Source organism: Sus scrofa, chromosome 10 (assembly GCF_054392235.1).
Source record: "Sus scrofa isolate SSC_HxYL_T2T_F1_AM1 chromosome 10, Sscrofa_HxYL_maternal_Yorkshire_Landrace_v2.0, whole genome shotgun sequence".
Taxonomy (NCBI): domain Eukaryota; kingdom Metazoa; phylum Chordata; class Mammalia; order Artiodactyla; family Suidae; genus Sus; species Sus scrofa.
Window position 1 is genome coordinate 50,907,546 of NC_139392.1, and position 12,556 is coordinate 50,920,101.

General features: G+C 43.1%; 1 pseudogene across 1 annotated transcript in view; it reads right to left on the bottom strand.

The window, feature by feature from the left end:
* Positions 1-5,076: 5,076 nt before the first annotated feature.
* The window catches only part of LOC100525248 (protein FAM240B-like), a 133,671-nt pseudogene continuing 126,191 nt past the window's right edge, over positions 5,077-12,556 (bottom strand). The window contains exon 4 of the transcript XR_014817644.1: positions 5,077-5,298. The product of XR_014817644.1 is annotated as a protein FAM240B-like (transcript). The remainder of the gene's footprint in view (positions 5,299-12,556) is intronic.

Consider the following 12,556-nt stretch of genomic DNA (forward strand, 5'->3'; position numbering starts at 1 on the left):
GTAAGCAGATGAGAAAATTAAACTGATTAACAAATGGAAAGAAACCCCCAAATCACTAATGGTCAAAGAGGCAAAGTGAAGTCAATCAGCACCCCTAATCTGAATTAGAAAAAATTAAAAGCATGGGAGTGCCCGTCGTGGGGCAGCAGAAAGGAATCCGACTAGGAGCAAGAGGTTGTGGGTTCGATCCCTGGCCTTGCTCAGTGGGTTAGCAATCCGGCATTGCTGTGAGCTGTGGTGTAGGTCACAGACATGGCTCAGATCTGGTGTTTCTGTGACTGTGGAGGAGGCTGGCAGGCAGCTGTAGCTCTGATTAGATTCCTAGCCTGGGATTATCCATATGCCAAGGGAGTGGCCCTAAAAAAAAAAAAGAGAGAGAGAGAGAGGAGTTCCCGTCCTGACGCAGTGGTTAACGAATCCGACTGGGAACCATGAGGTTTCGGGTTGGGTCCCTGCCCTTGCTCAGTGGGTTAAGGATCGCGCGTTGCCATGAGCTGTGGTGTAGGTTACAGATGTGGCTCGGATCCCGCGTTGCTGTGGCTCTGGCGTAGGCCGGTGGCTACAGCTCCGATTGGACCCCTAGCCTGGGAACCTCCATATGCTGCGGGAGCGGCCCAAGAAATAGCTAAAAGACAAAAAGAAAGACAAAAGAAAACGTTAAAACCAGCCAAAACACATATATTACTCTTGTAAATTACTGGTTCACATGGGAGTTTTGCCAGCCTTTTGGGAAGTGTTCTAGTAGCATTTTTAAAGTAGGAATTGCAGTAGACTAGCAGCTGTAGCTCTGATCTGATCCCTTGACTGGGAACCTCCATATGCTGTGAGTGCAGCCCTAAAAAGCAAAACAAACAAATAAACAAACAAACAAAAATCCTAGATTTGATTTTGGAGTTCTCATAGTGGCTCAGTGGAAATGAATCAGACTAGCATTCACCAGGACACAGGTTCGATCCCTGGTTTCATTCAGTGAGTTAAAGATCCAGTGCTGCTGTGAGCTGTGGTGCAGTTTGCAGACACAGCTCTAATCTGGCATTGCTGTGGCTGTGGTGTAAGCCAGCAGCTATAGCTCCAATTTGACCCCTAACCTGGGAACCTCCATATGCCACAGGTACAGCCCTAAAAAGACAATAAAAAAAAGAATAGGAATTGCAATACTGTTTGTTCTAATTTCCCATTTCCTCGGAAACAATTTAATTTCTAGATCAAAAACCTGGAAATCACATCTTTAAAAACAATTGTTGACTTTCTTTTGGAATATCCACATCATGGTTTAATATGATCCCATTAAAAATATGTGTTGGAGCCAAACTGAGCTTGAAGCATTTGTATCAGGAACAGTTGAGTGAGGAAAGCAGAGTGCCAAAAAAAAAAAAAAAAAAAGGATATGATCAGTCTGTGTAAGTGTGGTGTGTGTGTGTGTGTGTGTGTGTGTGTGTGTGTGTGTGTCTGCACATGACTATGTGAACACAGAGAAAACTACAGGACTCACACTAGGTTGGGGGTACAACTGTTGTTGATGGTTGAGAGTGCAGAAAAGAGGCAGGGAGTAAGCCAAGACAGCCAAGACAGCCAAGACAGGGATAAAAAGTTAATAAAAAACTTAAATAATCTGTATCAGCATGTATGATATTGAAACTGACAGCTCTTATGGCTTAAACCGAGTCAGAACCCAGTTAGGGTCTTGAACCCATGGTCTTTCACTCACAAGGTATCTGGACTTACTGAGGTTCAGGTTCTTTGTGCCTCAGTGCAGAAAGAACTCAGGGGGAGACAAAGTGATAGGCAAGGAATAGATTTATTAAGATAGGAGATGCAAGCTGGCAGGCACGGAAGCTCTGCCACGAGGATGTGGTGGGCTACAGTTTTTATCATCCAAGGAGAGAGGGGGTTGGAAAAAACCACCTCTTCCTTTCTGGGAGTACTAGCTCCTCCTTGTATCAGGTAAGATGTATATTCAAATCCTCAGAAGTGGGGTCCTCAAACTCTTGCCCTTGGTCTGAATATGAATGCAGGCCTTATCCCATCCCCCACCCAAGGACCTGAGGCAATTCTCAAGGCTCCACTAATGAAGCAAGCCTGCCTTGTGCTGATGGTTTTCTTGAGCAATTTATTAACTTACAGTGATCTCCCACTGTCCCCTAAATTTCCCTCTTTAAATATGGTCCTTTATCGGGACTTCTACAACTACCTGTGACTATTCCATCCCTATCAATGGTGCTTATTCCATTTAGCAGAAGGGTTGTCCTTGAATTCCTGTCCTTGGTCTGAACCCAAATGCAGCCTTCACCCCAAGCCCCACTCAATGACCCAAGGCATATCTTATGCCTCCATTAGTCAAGCAAGCTAGCTTCATTCTGATGGCTTTGTTGAGCAATTACCAATTTACAGTCATCCCTCAAAATTCCCTAGGTTTCCCTATCTGTGGTCCCTTATGGGGACTTCCACAGCTACTTGATGTAGAAGTCTTATTCCATCCCTACTGTTATGATCATATTTATGCACATATAAAATTATATGCACATAAGTATGTATATGCAAAATTTTACAGAATTAAACATGCAAATCTAATCAGTTCATTTCTCTACCTAACATCTGTCAGTGGTGAAACCAAGCAGGGCCCTGTGGGCTGCTGGGGACACCAGGCTTTCTGTGTCCCCCATTTCTTGTTTTAGGGAATATACTTCAGCCTTCTTGACCTTCCCTGAGTTCCAATGGGCAGGTTCAAACAGTTGCTAATCAGAGAAGGGAGGGGATGCAGAGACCCTTGGGGAGGAGCAGTCAAGAAACAAGATAAACAATAGTGTAGCTTTGGGGGCAGGGTCCTGATCCCTCCTCAAGGAATATAGATAACAATGTCTTTGAGCTCCTCTACAGAACTCAAGTCCCCAACACATGCAAGATGTTAGTGAAGCATTCTTTATTCCGGAGAGAGGACCACCAGACCACTGAACACCAGCTTTGAAAACAATGCAAGCTTGCCTCTACCCTGATCCGTATCTGTAGCCCTATCTTTATTTATTTATTTACTTATTTATTTTGTCTCTTTAGGGCTCCATGAGCAGCATATGGAGGTTCCCAGGCTAGGGCTCTAATTGGAGCTGTTGCTGCCAGCCTATGCCACAGCCACAGCAACGTGGGATCTGAGCCATGTCTGCGACCTATAACACAGCTCACAGCAATGCCGGATCCTTAACCCACTGAGCAAGGCCAGGCATCGAACCCAGAACCTCATGGTTCCTAGTTGGATGCGTTTCTGCTGCGCACAACGGGAACCCCTGTGGCCCCATTTTTCACTTCCCAAACTATAAGACCACCTTCCAATCTCTCCTAAGGGAGGCACAGTCTTTAAGGCATTAATCTGCTGTTAACCCTCCTTTGCCTGGCCAAGCAATAAAGCTGTTTTTTTCTCCTTCACCCAAAACTCTGTCTCTATGTTTCTATTTGGCACTGGTGAGCAGAGGCTGAGTCCTGGCAACAGTGGCTTCCTGAACCTCTGTGGATCAATGAAGAATCTTTAGCCTGGGCTCCAGAGACCCCCTGTTGCCTCTCCAACCTCCTATAAAACCGACTCTCTCTTCACTTTGTGTCAGAGACACGTTTCCCAGTTGTTCACTTCCCCCAACACCCAGCTCCCTCTACCTTGAAGCCTCTCTGCTCCTCTTCCGTTCTTCACACATGCTGTTCATTTTTTCCTGCATGACTTACTCATTTTTATAGGTCTCAGCTGAAACATCAGTTTCTCAGGGGGCTTTCCCTGCCCCTGAGACATGTCTAGGTATCCTGATATTTATTCCCATGCTTCCCTGTCTTTACAAACACTCTATTTCATTATTAATCTTTTTCCAAACGTTGTGCTGATTTTCCCAGCTATAATTTACTGCTGATTTGTTGTTTTTGAACTAGGTGAGAGCCTATAGCAAAGATCTGAACTGGATCTTCTAACCCTCTTGCCACCTTGTGACCCCCTCAGTCACAAGGATCCCTTTTCAGCTTTCCAGGGGTAGTGGTTTATGCCACTGCAGAGCATCTGTGAGTGCTGTGATGCCCTCCCCAGTATTGCCTGTGTCATTCTCTGGGCTCCTTGGCTGCCTAGGTCTTCCTGCTCTGCTCCTGTCTCCAGTGAGGGATACCTGGGCAGAGGGGCAGAGGAGCAGAGAAGCCCTAGTTCCTATGACTGATAGAATCCCTCCTCCTCTGTGACCATGATCATGCTCTGAGCCTGAGAGCAGATTACAGTGAAAGGGACTTATTTATTTATTTATTTATTTATTTGCTTTTTAAGGCCACACTCATGGCATATGCAAGTTCCCAGGTCAGGGGTTGAATCGGAGCTACAGCTGCTGGTCTATGTCATAGCCACAGCAACACCAGATCCTTAAATCACTGAGCAGGGCCAGGGATCAAACCCACGTCCTCATGGATACTAGTCAGGTTCTTAACCCACTGAACCACCATAGGAACTCCTGAAAGAGACTTCAAATTCCAGAATATGTCTCAGGGCAGCTGACACTTGGTCTAAGCATCAGAGAATTAACCAAGGCAGGTGTGAGGGAGTTAATGCAGGACACATAGAGCAGTGAGGACACGACAAACCAAGTTTATTAAGCATCATCTTACTTTCACTGCATGCTTCTGCTTGTTTATGAAAAATAAACCCAATTTATAGGAACAGAAAATAATTTAGTTCGGTTCATTTTCAAACCATGTTGTTAAGAAACTATTCTTTTCATAACAACAGCAGTAGTATTTCTACATTCACCAAATCGGGGTGGGGGGGAAGATTGTATGACTCTGTTTTTCCAGAAGACATAGGGAAGCCAGTTTCTCCACAAGGTCATTGCCCCTGGCAAGCTTGGATTAAACATTCAGATTTCAAAATGAGAAGAAAATGTGGAAATCAATTCTATTACATAGATCTTTGAACACTGGGAAGTGCTAATTCCAAGAGATTTTTATATTAGATAACCTGAGCTTCCTATTTCATTGGCGGTCATCCTATTCTCTGTGGCAGAGAGGATTGAGTTGGATAAGGACTCCCATTAGCACTGGGGGAGGTTTCACATGTAAATCCCCTCACAAATGGGAGAGCAAATAGAGAGTGTCCTGCTTAGTAAGTCAACATAACTTGGGTGCTAGTTTTTTCTCCTAAAAAAGTGCCCTCAGTGGCTTGTTATCTTTGAAGTAGAGGAGGCAGGTAATTTTCAGCCTACAGTGTTGGTCTGCTTTTCCTTCCCATCAGGATTGTCCAACATCCTCAGCCTTTTCTCCAGTCTCTGCTTCCACTCTTCTCGGAGCCTGAGGAGGGGAAACAATATAAAGCGTTAGTGCATTTGTTTCCTACCTCTGCTGGCCCAGTGAAGGTTTTTTTTTTCCTTCTGAAGACTATTTTTTTTTTTGTCTTTTTGCCTTTTCTAGGGCCACTTCCATGGCATATGGAGGTTCCCAGGCTAGGGGTCTAATCAGAGCTGTAGCCAACGGCCTACACCAGAGCCACAGCAAAGCGGGATGGGAGCTGTGCCTGCCACCTACACCACAGCGCATGGTGATGCCGGATCCTTAACCCACTGAGCAAGGCCAGGGATCGAACCCGCAACCTCATAGTTCCTAGTCAGATTCGTTAACAGCTGCGCCATGATGGGAACTCTTGAGGACTATTTTTAAGAGAAATACATGGATTTTACATATTAATGAAGAAAAAGTCAATAGAAAAAATAGCAGTCTACAAACATGTACTTTTCTCCAAAGTTTATTCCTTCCTAAGTTTATATGTGGAGTCAATGTAATACCAATCAAAATTCCAGCACAACTTTTTCCAAAGATATCGACAAGCTGATTCTAAATTTTATATAGAAAGACAAAAGAAATAGATTAGCCAAAACAATTTTAAAGTAGAAGAGAGTTGGATGACTCACACTACATGATTTTAAGACTTAATTATCAAGATAGTAATGGAAGAGAATAAAGAGTCTAGAAACATATCTGAGTCTGTTTCCATTTTGTAGGTAGGTTCATTTGTGCCATGTTTTAGATTTCACATATAAGCAATATCATATAGTATTTCTCTTTCTGACTTAAATTCACTTAGTTTGAGAATCTCTCGTTGCATCCATGCTGCTGCAAAGACAGAGAGAACAGACATGTCGTTGCCAAGGGGGAGAGGGAGGGAGTGGGATGGACTGGGAATTTGGGGTTAGTAGATGCAAACTATTATATTTAGAATGGATAAGCAATGAGGTCCTATGGAACAGCACAGGGAACTATATCCACTATCCTGGGAGAGACCATGATGGAAGATAATTTGAGAAAAAGAATGTGTGACCCAGTTATATATATATATATATATATAGTTGTTTTGGCTAATCTATTTCTTTTGTCTTTCTATATATATATGACTGGGTCACAATGCTGCACAGCAGAAATAGGCATTAACACTGTAAATCAACTATACTTTAATAAAAAAAAGAGTCTAGGAATAAGTATATACAAATATAGCCAAATGATTTTTTTTTTTTTTTTTTTTTTTTTTTTTTTTTTTGCTTTGTAGGGCTGCACCTGTGGCGTATGGAGGTCCCCAGGCTAGGGGTCAAATCATAGCTACAGCTGCCACACCATGCCACAGCTGCAGCAACACAGGATCCGAGCCATGTCTGCGACCTATACCACGGCTCACGGCAACGCCAGATCCTTTACCCAGTGAGTGAGGCTGAACCCTCAACCTCATGATTCCTAGTCAGATTCACTTCCACTGTGCCATGATGGGAACTCCTAGCCAATTGATTTTTGACAAGAGGCAAAGACAACTCAATGGAGGAAGTTTTTTTTTTTTTTGTAGTAAACTGCTTTGGAATATTATATATCCATATTTTAAAAATGGAGTTTGAGCCATGCTCCACATCTTTTACAAAATTAACTAAAAATAGACCATAGACTAAATGTAAAATGTAAGACCAAGACTTCAAGAAAAAAGCCACGAAATAATGTCTTCATGATTTAGCAATAAGGAAAAAATTCTTATATACAATACAAAAAGCATAATTCATGAAAGAAGAAAAATATGGAACTTTATCAAAAGTAAAACATTTGTTCTGTGAAAGACACTGTAAAAAGAATAAAAGACAAGCCACAAATAGGGAGAAAATACTTGCAAATTACGTATCTGATAAGGTACATGTTTCCAGGATACAAAAATTTTCAAATTCAATGGTGTGAAAATGAACAATATAATGGGCAAAATATCTGAACAGACATTTTACTTAAGAAGTTACATGAGTGGCAAATAAACACATGAAGACACTCACCATAATTAAGAAATTTCCAATTAAAACCACTTGAGTAGTTCTTGTCGTGGCTCAACAGAAACGAATCTGACTGGGAACCGTGAGGTCTCGGGTTTGATCTCTGGCCTCAATCAGTGGGTTAAGGATCCAGTGTTGCCATGAGTGTGGTGTAGGTCACAAATGTGGCTCTGATCTGGCATTGCTGTGGCTCTGGCGTAGACCCCTAGTCTGGGAATCTCCATATGCTTCAGGTGCGGCCCTCAAAAGACAAAAAGACAAAAAATAAAACCAAAAACCCCCCAAACCACTTGAGGTACCACTCACAGAATCACTAAAACAAAGAGACAAAAGCAAAACCGTCTCCCTGCATATCCCCCACCTCCCCATGGCCAAAACTAAAAATCCAACCCCCACCTGCCAAACCAAAAAATTTTCACAACAAATCCCAAACCAAGTGTTGGCCAGGATGCTAGGTAATTGGCACTATCTCACATTGCTGTTAAAATGAAAAATGATGCTGTCAGTTGGGAAAACAGTTTAGCAGTTTCTGATAGAGTAGCTGCTGTGTACCCCTTAGTGGGCAGCTCCCTCACACATAGCTCTGTCGACTAAAAAAAATACACAGCCTCAAAGGTGAAGGTTAAGTTTTATTTGGAGCAAAATTAGGACTTAAGCCCAGGAGACAGCATCTCAGGTAGCCCTGAGAAACTGCTCCAAGGTGATGAGGGAGGAGCGAGGATATATAGGAGTTTTTGCAACAAAGGATGGGGAGCAGGAAAAAGAGGTGTGAGCTCCTGGGAAATCATTCCTTTGATACGCACCTCTGCTATCAGGGGCAGTATCCCGAGTTTTCACAGCTTGCAGGACTCACTGGCTCTCACTCTTGGAGGTGAATGCATTCACAGGTGACTGTGGCATTCTTTTATTGTTAACTACAGGGCAGGCTGAAATACCATCCCAGGAGGAAAAGCGGGGGGGGGGGGGGGGGGTAATCAGGATATGATAAAAGTGAGAGGGAGGTGCTTGCAGCACACACATTTTACAAGTTTGTTGCTGATCTCCTGAAGGTCACTACCAGTCACAAGGAGTGGACATCACCATGAAGGATTTTAGTGTTTTTCTAGATATGAGGAGACGCAAGAATTGGGCACATAAAATCTTCTAAAAACGCCTGACTATCGGAAGGCATGTTCTTCCAGTTTTCTCACTCTGGGTCTCCACTCTGAGGCCCACTCAGAGGATGCTGCGGGTTTGTAGCTGCAGTGGCTCATGTTTTACTCCATGTGGAGGCTGATGGCCAGTGCCAAACTTCAGTTCACAGATCCATGCACACTTTGTTTAATAAGTAATGGGAGTGCCCATCGTGGCTCAGTGAAATGAACCTGACTAGGAACCACGAGGTTGTGGTTTGATCCCTGGCCTCAATCAGCGGGTTAAGGATCCCGTGTTGCTGTGACTGTGGTGTAGGCTGGCAGCAACAGCTCTGATTAGACCCCTAGCCTGGGAACCTCCATATGCCACAGGTGTGGCCCTAAAGACAAAAAAGACCAAAAAAAAAAGCGATGATCTATTGAGCATATATGACCTTCCATTGAGATCCATCTAGTGGTAATTTTAATAATTACATTCCTTCATTATGATTATTAAGTAATCATCTTGTCATTTTATATGTAATCAACCCCAGCAACCTGGGGAATATCCAAGCTCACAAGCTTCCCTTGTTTATCTCTTAAAGGCTCTGTAACCAAACCTGCCTCCACATGACTTTTATCTTCTGGGATCTTTTAAAGCGCACTAATAAGGGTTGCTGTCTGTGTGTTTCATTGAAGTTTATCAGTGTTAATATAATGTGGATTTATCATTAATTAAAGGGGTAATAACTTTTCCTTGGTGTTGAAACTAAGCAGGGTCCTGTGGGCTCCTGGGCACACAAGGCTTTCTTTCTGTGGCCCCCATTTCTTGCTTTTAGGGAATAAACTTCAGCCTCCATGACCTTCCTGAGTTCCAAAGGGTAGGTTCAAACAGTTGCTAATCAGAGAAAGGAGGGGATGCAGAGACCCCCAGGGAAGAGGAGTCAAGAAACAATAGTGCAGGCTTGGGGCAGTGTCCTGGTTCCTCCTCTAGGAATACAGAATACACTATCTTTGAAGACAGACCTAAAGTCCCCAACAAGTGGAAGATGTTAATGAAGCATTCTTCATTCTGGAAAGTAGACCATCAGACCACTGAACACCAGCTTTGAAAACAATGCAAGCTTGCCTCTACCCTCATCCTTATCTGTGACCTATTTTTCACGTGCCAAACTATAAAACCACCCCCTAGTCTCTCCTTAGAGGGGCGCAATCTTTGAGACATTAGCCTGCTGTGACCCTCCTTTGCCTGGCAAAGCCATAAAGCTATTTTTTCTCCTTCACATTTCTATTTGGCACCAGTGAGCAGAGGCTGAGTTCCAGCAACAAGTGAGCATGAAAATGTGTTGCCCAGAGATCCTGCTGTCCAGCTACCTGTTTTTGTAAACAGTTTTATCAGAATACAACCCTGCCCATTTGTTGACCTATTGTCTGTGACTGCTTTCACACAATGGCAAAACTGAGTAGTGGCAATGCACGGGATTCACAAATAGTTACTACTTTTTTGTTTGTTTTTGCTTTTGTCTTTTCTAGGGCTGCACCCGTGGCATATGGAGGTTCCCAGGCTAGGGGTCAAATCGCAGCTATAGCCGCTGGCCTATACCACAGCCACAGCAATGCCAGATCCAAGGCTTGTCTGCGACCTACACCACAGCTCAAGGCAATGCCAGATCCTTAACCCACTGAGCGAGGCCAGGGATTGAACCCTCATGGTTCCTAGTCCGATTCGTTTTTGCTGCACCATGACGGGAACTCTGAGAAAATTTTAATAATGCAGATTAAGCTTAGAAGTGTGCCCTGTCTTCTGAAACTATTATATTGAGAATCACACACACACACACACACACACAGAAAAAGAAAGGAATTCTCTACCAGCTCTAGAAAACTATCATTCTTAACGATTTGACTTTGCTGAATTAGATAGTATTTAAGTAGTTATTCATTGTCTGATTTTGTCAAATCATGGCTGAATTTGTCAAATCATGGCTGAATTGTGACCATAAGTTGGCTACAGAGAAAAAAAGTTGGCAAAAACCAGTAGAAGGATGAAATTTTTAATAAAGAGCATTGTATGTTTCCTTATTTGGGAAGTGTGTTACACATCTTTATGCCAGTAAGATTTATAATAAACTTAGGTATGCATATATGTGTATATATTTTTTCCACAGAGAGCCTATTGTTAATAATGGTTACTAGCATATCGTAACGAGCTTCTCATTTTTCTCTCACAGGTGCTTCCCTCTGTGTCAAACTTGTCTGCTTTGATCTGCTTCTTGGAGGAGCCAAATTAACACATTTTGAATGATGAATTTATTCTAGGAAGAGAGTTGAGGAATTTGGAGTTTATGACAGACACAGTGATTCACTTTTTATAGTAGCTATTTCACTATTTATTGCTAGATGGTGAAGGATTCAAGGTTCTATCTACCCAAGTTTCAACTAAATCTTGTTTTATAAGTATTTAGACTGTTTCCTGACCTGAAATGGGTGTGGTCAATATCTTTCACCATTACGTTGTTTCCCTTTATCTTTGTGTTCTCAGTAAGCTGGTGAATATGCATATATATGGACATTTTATTTTGTAGTAAGCAAGACCAACACGAGAAAGATGGTTCTTAAAAATTGGACAGGGAGTTTCTATTATGGCTCAGTGGAAAGAAATCTGATTAGTATCTTTGAGGATGCAGGTTCAATCCATGGCCCCACTCAGTGTGTTAAGGATTTGGTGTTGCTATGAGCTGTGGTGTAAGCCTGCAGCTGCAGCTCTGATTAGACCCCTAGCCTGGGAACTTCCATATGCTGCATGTGTGGCCCTAAAAAGGAAGAAAAAAAAAACTGGTAGAAGAGCAATAAAACTGGCATTGGGAGTTCCTGTTGTGGCTTAGTGGTTAACGACCCCAACTAGCATCCATGAGGACATGGGTTCTATCCCTCGCCTTGCTCAGTGGGTTAAGGATCTGGTGTTGCTGTGAGCTGTGGTGTAGGTCACAGACTTGGCACAGATCTTGAGTTGCTGTGGCTGTGGCATAGGCTGGTGGCTACAGCTCCTACTCAACCCCTAGCCTGTCTTCTTATGCTTCCAGGGTGGCCCTAAAAAAAAAAAGGCAAACCCCCCCCCTGGCATTGAAGCTTGAAGAGAACATTTTTTCCTCCCACAAAGCCTGGAAATATTGACCTCACTTTTCAAATAATTTGTTGATCTAGATTCACTTGATTTGTGGAGGACTTGTAATTAATATCTAGGAACACAGATTCTGCTTGAAAAGTATGAGATTTGACTAAAAAGTGGCATTTTTTTTTAAAGCACCATAAACCAGAATCACAATGTCCTTACTGGGAACCAGGGAAGATCTACTGGGCACATAGTTGGTTTTTTCTATCATGTGCTTGACAGACACTAAATATCTGTATCAGCTTGGGTCCTCCAAGAAGCAGATTTGGAGGAATCACCCATGAAAAATAAAGTGACAGAGGTGAGGAGGGAACAGAAGTAGTTAGGGATAGCCTTCAGACTAGCATGCTGGTCTAATCCTTGTGAAAGGGGAGAGAGAAGGAAGGAATGATTGGGCAGGAAAAACTCCAAACTACAGCACAGTTCAAAGAAAGCCTGGGTTGGGCTAATGAGGTGCCTGATAAAAGTTGCCCACCAGAGGAGCCCTGTCGGGCAAGAATTTCCCAGGACTAGTGAGCCCCTGCCATACTCAGCATTGACTAGAAGAAGCTGGGGGTAAATGTGGCCTCATGGCAAATCCAGAAAGGCAGCAGGTAGAGCTCTTGGTCAACTCTACTCTCAATAGCAAGTTATCTTGAAGGCACTCTGAGTCTACCTCAGTATGTAAAGAAGAGGAGTAAGGAGTTCCCATTGTGGTTCAGTGGTTACGAATCAATTAGCATCCATGAGGATGCAGGTTTGATCCCTGACCTCAGTCAGAGGGTTAAGGATCTGGCATTGCCTTGAGCTGTAGTATAGGTCACAGATGCAGCTAGGTTCCCACATTGCTGTGGCTGTGGCTGTGGCCAGCAGCTGTAGCTCTGATTAGACCCCTAGACTCTGGGAACTTCCATATACCATGTGCATGACCCTAAAAAACAAAAAACAAAGAGTGGTAAAATAAGAATCCTTGTCATCAAGGCATGAATATTTTA